The sequence below is a fragment of the Lepidothrix coronata genome, unplaced genomic scaffold, assembly GCF_001604755.1.
Source record: "Lepidothrix coronata isolate B3197 unplaced genomic scaffold, Lepidothrix_coronata-1.0 Scaffold81, whole genome shotgun sequence".
In the NCBI taxonomy this organism is placed as follows: Eukaryota; Metazoa; Chordata; class Aves; order Passeriformes; family Pipridae; genus Lepidothrix; species Lepidothrix coronata.
Window position 1 is genome coordinate 100,806 of NW_016690261.1, and position 14,812 is coordinate 115,617.

The following is a 14,812-nucleotide window of genomic DNA, read 5'->3' on the forward strand; positions in this document are numbered from 1 at the left end:
CACTTGCAGGTACTGGGATTTTTTGATATACATGAATGAGGGATAAACATGAAGAATGCAACATATAAATAATCATTCTGAGACAACAGAATTTCAATCCATCTGCCTTTTTTTTTTTTTCCTACCAGCCCTAGGTAGCTATATGTGTGTGCACATTTATGTATATGTATGTCTCAATAATGGTTGATGATGAAACAGAAATTCTTCAGTTTTTCAAATACCAATTCATTATTATTCTATAACAGAGGAAGTGTAAAGGTCCAAAACTACATGATCCCAGGTTTGGGGATGAAAACTGGAATCTTTATTCAACACATGAAATGCAATTTAAGGGTCTCAGGAGTAGGATATGTTAATGAGGAGGGTGGGTTATGTTAACTAGGAGAGGGATTATGTTAACTAGGGGGATTACACAGTTGATTAACATTTCCTGTATCCAGAATTACATGGAGGGGGGGGAGAGAACAAAGGGGTTTCAATATGGTCTGATAACATTATCACAAAGTCTTTCCATATCCTGCTACAGGAGACAGGCCAATCAACACAGTTAAATATTAGCAAGTCTTGGGATGAAGCTCCTCAGAGTAAGGAGTTTCTCCCAGCTCCTGCTGTCCGCGGCCTGCTACATAATCTTAGCAGTTCCTTTTCTGCTGATATCGAGTTTCAGATTGCTATAAGGAAGTGCTTACCAATGCATATTTTATGATCCTGTACATTAATTCTATTATTCAGAAATGCTGAGGTTATATTCCAGATAAAATATAGCTAGTCCTATTTGGCACCCTAATTAAGGACAGGTTTGAATTCACCTTGCAAAACACATTAACATTCTGACTTGGACGTACAGGTCAAATGTAAATTACCTGGCAATTATGATTAAGAGTCCAGAAAGTGCCAGCTTAAAGTGCCTGGAGACTACATTTTGTTGACCTCATTAGAAATATTTTAAATGCATGCATAAACATGAAGGAAAAAAAATGGAAAAGCTTTTATTTTAAGTTTTTGATTAATAAGTAGTCTTGATAATGTCTTAGTCAGAAACACTGAAAAAGAATGAACTTTTGAAAAATAAATAAATTAATAAGATGAGAAAACAGAAAATAAAAATATCAAATATTTTACATACAATTTTCAGTGATAAAATATAATTATTTCCTAAGGTTTGGCAGTGGACACAAGTGGGAGTGTAAAACAAAAAATATTTTTCCAAAATTAGCAAAGAACAACTGTACTGATACAGACTTCTTTAGAGAGTTATGGAATTTTAATTTTATGCATATATATATTTATATGTATATATATGTGTGTATAAAAAAATATATACATATATACAGTGTGAGACATATTTTCCATTTTCACACTACTAGCAGGGGTTTACAGTTAAAGGGTTACTTGCCTTTCCCTTACCTTATCTCTTGCTTTGCCTCCTGCTATGTGTCATACCTTGCCTTCTGCCTTTTCCCATGAAGTTCTGTTAAATATTTTGTATTTCTATGATACTGAATTATAAAAAGCACAGAAGGTAGTAGACCAAGTAAGATGTAGTTTTGCAAATAATTAGTGGTCAAATATTGATCTTTTTGAGCCAAAATAGGTCTAGTGCAGAGATCTTTGGACAATTGCAAATGAGACCCTGTTGAGCTTTTTAAGTCAAATAAATGAAAAATACTTATTTTTAAATTCTTCAAAACTAATACAAAATAAGATTAAGACAATTACCGCTATGATCGTTGGTTGCTGTTTTTTGATGGTCCATCTCTTATCTCACTTGTTACCAACTTCTGCCTTACTTGTTTTTTACTTTTAAGAACAGACTAGGACAATTTTTAAACCACCCCAGAAGTCTAAAAGCCTCCTTCAAAAATGAACCTGTGAAAGTCCCAATGGAGAGAAATCAGTGACTAAAGTAAATAAAGAATACAAAATCAGTGATGGGGATCACAGTAACCATGAACTAAGTAGATCTTTGGTCCAATTTAGCATGGTTCTATTGCTATTCAAATATAAAGTTTGATAATAGATGTCAATAGAAATTGCATCTTACCTAAATCTAGCTTTCCTAGGAAAGGAAGAATCACGGTTCTTTTCACATAAACATCTTATTATAAAGTTTGAACTATAAGCATTCTGTTATAATCTGTAATGTCTTTGATAATATTTATAAAATAACATTATTTGTAAATGCGGATTTGCAAATAATATCTCAAAATTAGCATGGGTTTATTTTGTTGACTTTGTTCTTAATATTTAATCAAGGAATTAAGGGATATCTCTAGATTAGCTGTCCTTGTCCTTATGGGTAATTTTAACCTCCCAGATATCAAGTGGAATATCATACAGTAGGCACAAACTGGTCCAGAAAACTCCTGAAACATATTGAAGATAATTTCATGGAGCAGGATTAAGGAAGACAACCAGTGTGGTGGTTTGGAAAAAACCTTTCCCCCTGAGACTGGTGGCAGTCTGCCCCAGAGGTGGTGTTTCTGATACTGAGCCAATTAAAAACTTGGTGCGCCCTGCCGAAATTACATACTCACAGAACTGGAAGAGAAGAGGTTAATTTTAACTGCATAGCTGGAAGAGAGGCAGCCATGAGTTGAGATGCCACATGTTAAATGGTGGGCTGGGGGGGGGTGTTTCCTCCCTGGTCCTGACCGTTGGGGCCAGGGGCTTCTTTCCTTTTCCAGCTCTAGCTTGGTGGGACCTGGCACGGCTTTGTAGCTGGGCAAGGATGCTGAATTAAGACTGTACTCCCCCCACCAACTGCCAGGGAGAGTCGGTGGCGTGGTGCCTGATCGGCCAGCCAGAGTGCTGCAACCGGCAGACAGACATGGTGCTGGAATGGAACCTGAGTAAGTTGAGGGGTGGCCGAAGCAGGCCAGGCTGATTAGCCATGACCCTTGGAGAGGCAGCTGCAGCACACAGCCATAGAGTGGCCCGGGACGGGTTGAAGCAGCAGCTCGGACCCTGAGGCAGAGGCAACCACAGAGCAAACCTCTTCAGAGGAGTAGCCTGAGCTCCCACAGCAGCTCGGAGCAGAGAGGCCCCTGTGAAGGGGCAGACTCAGCAGTGAACCAGACAAGCCAGAGTATGCTTGAATCCAGGAACAGAACAGAGCAGATGGAGAGAGAGGTCTGCTGGAACGCTTTTGGGGTAAGAACTGAACTGAAAAAAAAAACCAAAAAATGTTCTGACTCAGGGAGCTTGATCCCTGGGGATAGGGACCCCCACGGAATAGAGGATAAAGACTTTCAGCTTTAGCTCCCTACACTCCATGGTGTCGACCACGGTGAGTGAGTAGGGGTAAAAGAGAGACCCCCTGCATTCTGACGAAGAGAAAGAGAGGTTTTCCAGCTATGAAAAATCAAAACTGCTGCCTTAAAGATAAGAGACACTTCCAAGTGCCGCAGAAATTAATTTGGAAGAGCTGTGGCCTGAAAGTGAAAAGAAGACTTCCTCTTCTTTCTTTTTGGACTTTTTTGAAGGAAAGGAGAAACGGTCTATGTATATATATTGTTTCACCATAGGAGAAATAGTTAAAATTGTTATATATATGTACATATATATGTATTATAGTATTTATTGTGTTAGTAATAAATTGTGATATAATTCCCTTTCTCCATATTGAGTTATTCCTGTCTGAAAACTTCCTCTCACATTAGAACAAATTGTAGAAAAACTTTTGAAATGAGCTTTTCGAAATTTTTTTTTCCAAACTACCGTATTCATGAAAGGAACCCTTCTAGATTGTTGTTTATGAACAGAGAAAGAATAATGGGCAAAGTGGTTATTGGTTATTGCCTTGGTCACAGTTTTAGGACCAGTGTTCTTTAATGTTTTTATAAATTATCTAGATGTAGGAATCAAATGTACATAAAGGAAATTTGCTGATGATACTAAACTAAGAAGGTGTGCTGGATTCTCTCAAGGGCAGAGAGGCCTTACAGAGAGATCTGGGTAGACTTGGGAGCTGTGCATTCATCAACCACAAGTGCAAGTGCCAGATTCTACTCATTGTAGGCAGGTTGCACTAGATGACCTTTAAACCTCCTTTCCAACCCAAACTGTTAAATCATCTATGATTGTCCATCTAGGATTGGGTAATCCTAGTTATATGCACAAAGTAGGGAATGACAGGCTGGACAGTAGCCTCACAGAAAGAGGTCTGGGCAGTTGGGATGATGACAAGTTGAATATGAGCCAATGATGGACCCTGGCAACCAAAAGGGCTAATCCTGTCCTGGGATGCATTGCCAGCCAGTCAATGGAGATGATTATGCTGCTCTACTCTGCGCTGATGGGACCTACCCTTGAGTACTTTGTGCAGTTTTGGGTCTCTCAATGTAAGAAGGACATTAAAGTCTCAGAGTGTGTCCAGAGGAGAGTAAGACTTTTAAAGAGCAACTGAAGTCACTTGGCTTGTTTAACTTGGAGAAGATAAAGCTGAGGGGTGACCTCATTGTAGCCTACAACTTCCTCAAGGTAGGCAGTGGAGAAGGAAATACTGATATCCTCTCTGGTGAGCAGCTATAGGACATGAGACAATACCATGAAGTTGTGTCAGGATAGTTCAGATTGGACATTAGGAAAAGGTTCTTTCTTCACTGAGGAGGTGTTTGGGCACTGGAACAGGGTCCTCAGGGAAGTGGTCATGGTAGGAAGTCTATCAGAGTTCAAAGAGCATCTATACGTATTAGTCATACGGTCTGTTTTTAGGTAATCCTGCAAAGGGCAGGACATTGGACTCAATGATCCTTATGCGTCCCTTCCAGCTTGAGATACGCTACGATTTTAGTGATGCAAATTGTGAAGAATTACCTGCCAAGTTGCCCTAAATAAACTCTTTTTCTAAAAGTTTTGAAACATTAAGGATTTAAAGAAGAAAATAATGGACAGTGGTGCAGATATGCTAACAGTAGAATCTCCTCAATTCATCAGAATTGAACATTGCAGCAGGCAGTCTTGACATTGTGATGTGGTATTGGCCTCCCAGCTGTACATCTTTGACATTTACAGAGCTGTTGGGTTGACTCTGTAACACAGTAGAGTGGTTTGACAGAGTATTTCTCTACTTAGCATACACGTCAGAGCTTCATGATTAGGAATAAAAGTTCATCAATTTTTCTTCTTCTACTAAGAATATAACTAACAGATATGAATGATGAATTCTCTGAGGTCAGTACTGCAAGAATATAATAACTGTATGAAGTCAGAGATAGAATAACTTACTAAAAAAAATATTACAAAGCCCCTCTAAGTCTAGGATGTCTGTAAATAATGAGACTGAAAATGTTTCATGTACATCATCTTTACTCATCTGTATGCTTATCTGTCAGCCTTCCACTGCTCTATCATTCACAAACAAATTCACTGTGCACTTGATTCTTTGCTCATTAAACTTAGCTATTTAAAGAAATTTTATATGCTTTCTAGGGTCACCTGACCTCTAACTGCTGCTACAGAAGTGTGTAGGTTTCCCACTGGTCACATCATATCTGACAACCCTCTGTTTCAATGTCTTGTTTGACTGCTGGAACCTCAGCTGTCCTCAGGCAACTGAATGAAAGCTCAAGAAATGTGTGATTTTAGGCTTTAGACGCTGAATTCTGAAGAGGGAATGTAAGCATAATTATATCAGCCAGGTATATAGGCTCCGAATGTAGTCACTGGATCTAGAGATCAACTGTTTAAGCATTAATATCTAATTAATATCACCAGAAGTGCACTCCAATATTTCTATCATAGAATAATAGAATACCACATTGGAAGGGATCTCATGGGTCATCTGGTCCAAGTTTTCCTGGCAAAAACATGGTCCAGACAAGATGGCAGCAACCTGTCCAGGCAAATCTTAAAAGTGTTCCATGTTGGAGAATCCACCACTTCCCTGGGGAAATTATTTCATTTTTTCTCATTGTAAAGCAATTGTCATTTTGTATCCAACCAGAATGTCACCAGAAGTAACTTGTATCTGTTGCCCCATGCCTTTTCCAGGTGGCTACCTTTGAAAAGGGAGTCTCCGTCTTATTTGTAGCCATCCTTTAAATACTGGTCCATGATGATAAAGTCTTCCCTAAGATTTCTTTTCTCAAGGCTGAAAAATCCAGTTTTTTGATCCTTTCCTCATATCGGGGGTTTCCCAGTCCTTTGATCATCTTTGTGACTCTTCTATGGACACACTCAGCCTATCCACATTTGTTTTACGTAGCAGGGACCAAATCTGAGCACAGTATTCTACCACCTGACAAGTGCTGAGCAGAGCAGGATAATGACTTCTTTATGTCTTTTGGTGATGCTTCCATTGACGCAACCCAGCATCCTGTTGGCTTTCTTTATCACAGCAGCTGCACATTGTTCAGTCATATTGCGCTTGTTCACCAGGACCCCCAGGTCTCTTTCCACAGAGCTGCTCCCCAAGCCGGGTAGATCCCAGTCTCTGCTGCACTTTTGGATTATGTTTTCCTGGGTGCAAGATCTTACATTTGTTGAACTTCATAAGGCTTTTGTTAGCCCACTCTTTCAGCCTATCTACATCTTCCTGCAGAGTAGCTCTCCTTTCAAAAGCGCCCACTTCCCCACTCAGTTTGGTATCATTGGCAAAATTCATCAGGATACACAGGATCCCATCCTCCAGATCACTTACGAAGCATTGAGCCCAATATCAATCCCAGGGGGACCCTACTTGTGACAGGCTGCCAGTTTGAAAAGGAGCCATTTGCCACCACCCTCTGGATGCTGCCTGTCAGCCCTGTCCCCACTCACCACACAGACCACTTGTCTAGACTGTAACATATCAGTTTCTCAAGAAGTGTCTGGGAAACAGTATCAAAAGCCTTGGACAAGATATGGTATACAGTGTTCACCACTTGTTCCATATAAACTGAGCAGGTTACTTTGTCATAACAGATGATCAAGTTTGTCAAACACAATTTGCTCTTGGTGAGTGTGTCCTGGTTTTTTCTATTCGTGTTTCATTCGACTTGTATAGCTCCCAGGAGGACTTGTTCTGTAACTTTTACAGGGACTGAAAGTTATGGGACTGATGAGTTTATAATTGCCTGAACCCTCCTTTAAGCCCTTCTTGTAGATGGGGGTGACATCATTCTTCCACTTTTCTAGGAAATCCCTCAATCTCCACGACTTCTCAAAGATTATGAAGAGCAGCCTTGCAATGACATCAGCCAGCTCTCTTGACACCTTTGGGTGGGTATTTTTAGGGCAAATTGATTTTTAGGGATCAAATTTCACAAACCAACTCTTCCTTCACTGACAGTGAGTCTTGGTTTGCAACAACCTAGGTTTTCTCCCCTGACACCTAGGGACCAAGAGAACTGGTAAAGACAGAAGTGAAAGTCTGAAGCAGAGCTCTTCTTATGTGGGTCACCAGGGTCCAAGGTGCTTCATTCTCTGTGGTGTACACCATAGTGCAAGGTTCTGAAACCACTCATCTATGCCTGTCTTGGCCTCTCTGATACTGCACAACCTTTTAACTGTTTCATACAACTTGGCCACCTGACACAACAGATCATCAACCTGTGTACATCTTTTTTTTAGGTAGTAACTTTGTCTCCAGGAGAAGGGTCTGGGCACTTGCTGCAACCTGCTATCTACTGCTGAAGTCTCTTTCTTTACCACTATCATCCACCAGGAAGCATCAGACATCTCAGTGGCTTTCTCTGTAGAAAACCTGGTTTTCACTCAGGTGAATGCCCACCATTTCTTTGATGATGTATTTACTGATACAGAATATGACTGAGGGAAGAATCCACTAAACTGCTTGCTGTGTGATAGTTAGTGTATCTTCGCATTTCAAATCCTTTTATAATACTTGCTGTATCCTATTCTTTCAAGGATGAAGAACAATTCATCCTTGAAAAGCTCTGACTAATGCACAAATCCAAGACTGAGTAAAAAGGCAAGTAGACTGCTTCTTACGCTCTCTGTCTGTAACTTCATATCCTATTCTGAGGAATGTAAACAGGACAGTTTATGCAGAAAATTTTCAGTGATTTTGAAGACAACAAGAGAAACAGTAGTTCAGGAAATAGTTTGTTGGATATTTCTCTCCTTGGAAGGATGGCACTTAACTTCTTTAGTTGCAGCCACAGCCTTTGTGTCAGCAGAGACTGTGTGACCTGCCTGGAATTCTGAAAATTAATCTCACTCTGAAGTTATGGCATTGTGACATATATTTTAGGCAGGAGGAGGAGTCTGTAACTGAAGTACTGGACAGAAAATTTCTTAAAAAAATTTTGTTGTAATACTCATTTTTTTCTCAAGCTATGTCAATTTCCATAAATAATAGCCAATTTTCTATGAAATATGTAAAACAATTTATTGAATGGGGGCTTGTTTTGCACATAGCTTAATTAAGAGAAGAAATGTTATTTTGAGTAGTATACATATCCTGCTACAGTAATTATATCTTAAGTAAATAATTCAAATACCGGAAGGTCACAAATTTACCCAGTGTGAAATGCAATCTGTTCTTTTATTGAAAATATAAATCAATGTTACATTTTTACAAAATGGCATCTGAAGTTATGTAAATGTACCTGCCATTTTAATGGCATCAACAACAACCCGAAATCTTGCAGAGATTTCTGAGATGCCCTTCATAATTTATTATGATAGACAAATAGTAGAGGGAGTCCTTGCTAACAGTTAAAAAAAAAAAAAATTGGAAAAATGTTTTAATATTATTTATGATAGATGACCAGAAATGATAAAGAAAATAAAAAGAGTTGTCCAAAGTGGAATCTTTAAAGTCTGAATACCAGACCAAGTTGGTTTTGTTTTTTTTCTTATTGTGCCATGTGTCATTAATAAATAACCCAGATAAATGGTAGGTTTGATGTTTCATGAATCTGGAATTTCATGTGTCATATCATACAATTGCACCTGAATAGAATTTACATATGAAGAAACTGGAATAGTCAGATGAAGAAGTGGCGGTCTGAAAAATAAAAGCTAGACACAATTCCAGTATAGGCAAAACCGGAATGCTTTATTGAACATGAGAACACAATTTTAAAGGCATCTGGGGCTAGACATGTTAATGAAGAGGACAACCTAGGTTAATTGGGGAGTTACACAACTTTTTACTGCAGTTTCCAAATAGTTAATTTTTCTTCAAGTAAGGGGAATAGAGGGATTACAGGGGGTTAGACATGGTTTTAACAATCATCTCAAAAAGTCCTTTCTTAATTCTTCTTGGAGCCAGGTTTATATCTCTGGGTTGCACATCAACAGGTCTCAGGGCAAGGCTCCAAATTTCTTGAATCATGAGATGTTTGTCAGCCTTGTTTTCCAAGGTTTGTGATTCAAATTTACCGAGCCTACTTTTGCTGAGAGCTGGTTTTTGTCCCCTTCATGAAGAGAAAAGGAATCACTCAGTTACCATCTAGAGGATTTGATGAGATTAATAATGACTTTTTATTGCATATGATTGAAGAAGCCATAGAAACTGGGACCTGCATGGAAACCCTGTGGAATGCAATGGACATTTTCTAAACTTAGAGTAGAAAAAAAACTAAAGGAAAAAAATTTATACTTCTTAGTACAAGACATTATACTGCAATAAAGGTTCTTATGTAAACTGCACGATAATTTTTCAAATGATGTATTCCTTCTCTTTGCTTTTCTTGATATCTGAATTCCTAACTTAAACATTATTGATGTGCCTAAATCTATCACTTATCTATTACATTTCCTTACCCTTTACATTCCTTCATAATCTTGTGTATGAAGCCATCTAAGTACTGAAACTGACCTACCCACAAACATCTTGGAACTCTTGGACAAGACTCAGCTTCAGAAGTGCTGAGCTTGAATTATTAAATCAGGAGGTCATATCTCTAGAAACTGTTGACAATTTCTTTCAGACATGCTCAGAAAAACAGAGACTACTGCTTGAAATAACAATTAGTCCTTACTTGCACAGTACCACTGCAAAGGTACTGAGAATATTTATGTATCCTGATACATCGGGGGGAAATACACAGAAGACTAAAGTCTCTTTTCCAGTCATTGTCTAATTTTGAAGTCTGACATTTCTTTTTACCAGAAGGGGAACCAGCATTCCTCTCTTCCCACTTTCCAGCGTACAAAATAGTTATTACAAAATGTAGCAGAGTGTTGTGGATGAAGTGATCGTTTCACTTGTAACAAAAGTTGTAATATGTTTATTGATATAAGCCAGCAACTTAACAAAGTTTGATAGTAAATGTGACAGTGATTTAACAAGATTCAGTGGCTAGATGCACTAGATTATTTACTGCATAGAGGACAGGGTCAGACAAAACTGTCAGGGAGACCCTCCTGTTCAGTCAGAAGGTTCAGAAAAGCATGTCTCACATTCTAAACTCATTCTCAGAGGCGAGTCTAGGTACATCTGGGTCCATACTTAATCCCAGACTTGTTCAATGCTTAATGTCTGAAGGTTAATACGTACACAATCAATCCTTTATATTACTTAGCTAAATTTCAATATGTGCTTATTCCCAATTCACTTGCTGAGTATCTGACGTGATAAGGATTCTCTAAACCTCAAGAAGTAACCTTGGGACACATAACTATTTAAGGAAAGAACCTGGTATGAAGCCTGCTGCTGTACAGAAGAGCTCAATGGGCCCTGGACTGTCCAGTATTTATAGAATTAGACAATTAATTTATGGTCATATTTGCATACTGACTGCAAATAGCAGTTTGTTCTAAACTTGGTTTGAGTCAGATCTCAATCAGCACTATGATTAGATGGGTGCCCAGATTCCCACAGATACTGCATTGCTATTTTTCTCTCCTGAATCCGCTCTGAGCTGGATGCAGCCATGATGACCAGACATATCCACTATGACTACCACTCGTCGTTATCATTTGAGCAAGAGTTACCTACTAAAGGTCAGGTTGAGAGAGGAGAGAGGGGAGCACACTGTTCCACTGAGTGGGTGACGTGCTTCATCATTGTCTGTTGCTTAAGACTTCTTTTCAAATCTCTTACTATGTGAGAATTCTAGGTAGAAGCCCATGAAGTTATTTCATCTGTCTAGTAGGTTTCTTATTAGAGCTCTTATGCTTGCAACAGAATACTAAAGTATTAATACTTCTTTAAATTTTATTGGAATAAAATGCTAATAATCCACTCTAAAACTGGTAGATGCAGAGGCTTATTTTATATCCTAATAACTTAAATTATGGCATCTCTTCAAAAGAATATTTTCTCACTTATTTAAGCTGTAAGTTCAGTTGAATAGCTTGGTAACCCACATACTCATTATAAATCTGGACAAACTGAGTGCCCTCTCTTAAAATACAGGGAATCACAATGTTCTTCTGAAACTACAATTTAGATACTTACATTGGTTTTAATGTCTAGGCTACAGCCTGTGTCATGTTTCTTCTCTCAACTCTTAGACTTGGAGTTTCACATACAAACTTCCTACTTGCCTTAAAAATTCCATCAATATTTCACATCAAGAACATATAAGCATATGAAATCTTTTGTGTGCTATGTTTGGATGGAGATCTTCCTTCACCAAAATATTCAGAGAAATTTGTATTTTCAGGCATGACCAAAAGTTAGGAGCCTAATAACTTCTATGCCTAACAGGAGTGACCAAATGAAGTTTCAAATATTATGCAGCTTGAACATCTGTGAAAATCAAATTGCTAGATGTATCAATATTTTTAATGGCTACAAGTTTTTCTTTCCTCTGTACTGCACTCTTTGTTTCACCATCCTGCAGATTTTTTGATTTATTTATTTCTTTATTTATTCATTTTGCTTCCTTTATATTGCATGGAGAATTTAAATCCTTAACTGAGGCCTGAGTCATTAGCCTGTCCATTAGGCACTGCACTGCTAAACAGCATCATTGCTCTTAGTGTCTTCAAGAATTTAGACCTACGTATTTTACCCTTAAAAAAAAAATAAAAGGAAGTTTTTTGAAAGAACAGTAGTGGATCTTGAGTCTTTTTTCAACACATGAACAAAAAGATGATCCTTTAACCATTTCTAGAGCTCTTGCTTGATCCCACTGCTTGTAGGTTTCTCATCTGATACTGAAACTAAAAGATATCTGTTACATACACTTTCATTCATGGCAACAGTTTACTTAGGACATGCATTTCTTAGAGATTGACAAGATCATATACCTAATCCAAGGAAAGAAAAAAATCTCATTCATAAATATAGTGGCCGAATCTGAAAAAAAAATCCTAGTTCCAACATGTCAGCACCACATAAAAATAGCAGTGCTTAGCTAAGGTTCTGAAGCAAGTATCAGATTATTTGATCTGACATCACAATCTCTGTGGGGGTTTTGATTCATATGGTATGTGAGTAGTTCATCCTGAAGAGGTGTTGAAAGGAAAATTCATTTCATAAGTCATGGCATCAATTTCTGCATACTTGCAGCATTACTGCCCAGAATTTTTTTTCCCCCTCTTCATTTTCAGAGCAAGGGACCCTAATTATTGGGAGAGCTGAGGAGCACAGAAAGGCAGCATGACCCTACACAAAACAGAACCTTTATAAAATTAGATGTCAGGATATTAATTTTATTCTTGTCTATGAGAAAAAACAACACTCTATAAGAGTGAGATTAGTTTAGTTTGTTAGAGCATGGGTAGAGCACAACACTAAAGTCATGAGTTTCATCCCCATATGGGCCATTCACTTAAGAAATGGACTCAGCGGTCCTTGTGGGTTCCTTCCAACTCAGAATATTATGTGATTCTGTGAGTGTTATGCCTTTGGGAAGTGAAGGACTTCTTTCTGAAGGCACTGATTCAGATTCCAGAGGGTAAGCAACAAATTTCAGCACAGCCCTGTTTCTCATAGGCTACACAGAGCACCTAAGGAGCATGGTTTGTGAAAACAAATCCCATATTTATTTATAGATAAAAGTTGTTCAGAGATGCATAATTATTTTTTGATGCAGTTCTACTGTTTATCACATAATTCTGATCACCAGACATAGCAAATGATGAACACCTGTGGTAGCAGGGACAGGGCAGGTCTCTGTTGAAAGTTTTGGAGTGGCCTCAATTGGTTGGAGACCATTGAAACTTGTTGAAAACAATTCCACTTTCCCACACTCATGTGACTGTCACTAACCAGTAAGAGCTGCTGCTGGCCTGGGGGGCACTCCCAACCAGACAGACACAACAGCCCTTTGTGTCACCGGACAGGGGGCTACCAGAAGGAGTGGGAGAAGTCTCCTGAAGCCAGAAGGGTGGTCTTCAGCTGACTATTCACAAGCATAGCATTGTTTCACATCAGTGTTGAGAAAAGTAGAGCATTTAGTTAATGCTTAATTATCTCTTGAAGTTTTTTTTGGTTTTTTTTTTTTTTGTCTGTGAGATTTAATTCATCAGAGAAACAATCTGTCTTCAAGTATGTATGTGCATTTCTGTTGATTTGATTTTGGCATGTTTTCGTGATGCTCTGCTTTGATCTTCAGTATTTATATTATCTGTTTTCCCCTTCTGATACAAAAATGGAAGTTGCTCCCTATAAGAGTTATAATAAAAATGCACTACTGGGAACTAAATGTTATGTAAACAGGTAAATATTTTCAATATAGATGAGGTGAGATTTTTTTGGTTGTTTTTAAAACAATGTAAAAAAATATTCTAATTCTTACTTTCATATATAGAATTTAGAAGACGTATATATTTCATTGACATTTGTGGACAGTCTTTACATTTTTTAAATATAACATATGATAGATGGAGAATTTTTGTGTTGTAAGTGTGAAAGTTAGGAACCTCAAAATGTGACTCTAAGCACCCTGAATCATGTGGTGAGCAAGGCAATGCATTTTTTGTAGGTTATGGGTAATAATTTTATGTTAGGCAAATGGAGAAATAGGAGAAACAGACATACATTAGCACAAATTCTGAACAATTCCTCCAGGTTTTTTTTTGTTTTTAAGTACCTGTCAAGTAGATTGTCTGTGATGTAAAAGGTCATTAGTATCAGTGTCATGTAGAGGATGGTCAGAGAAAAGAAGACAGAGAGAAACAATAAAAGTAATTGATTTCCTGAGGGAAGGAGTGAAGTGAGCAAAAGGAAAAAAGCTGAGGTGCATCACACCTCATGGTGTAAATTGCTCAATTCCTCAATAATCTGGCCCTAGATGACATAGCCATTCATTCTGGGGAGCAGAGTCAGAGTCCATTGCGAATTAAAGGTGAAATGTATACAGTTCACTGTATTGTGAATCACTTGTGGTTTTCCTGTTGTTTCCTGAAGTAAACATCACAGGATAGAAACTTGTTTACCTACATTAGAATTTAGGACTTGTATTGTGTATCCTAGATCGCAAACATCACTATATACTCTTCATTTGTTTTCTGGATGAAAAATTTCTTTGCATAATCATCACATCCACATTCAGAATAAGTTAGTTGGTAGGTCTTTTGGAAACCAAATTAATATTATGACATTCTTTGAAGATGGAGAAACTGTTGGTTTCCTGCTGCAGGTTAAAGAGAAAAATACACCTGCTGAGTGGATTTAGCCAACATATAATTTAATCTGCATTTATGCAGGAAGCTGAAATCCCTTTAAAATTTAATTACATCTTTGAATATTGCAGTTCTGTATGCATAAAGTTAGAATGTATCTTACTTAGAAAGATGCATTCACATTTGTTATAATTAAAACTTAAAAGTGCATGTTGGCATACAATTTAGGTAAAGGAATTTTAAGAACATGCAAATGGAACAGTTACCACTTTGATGCAACTGCTACTAAAGTTTAGAGGGGAAAAATTCTGCTTAGTCCAATGTCATTTTTGATTCTTGG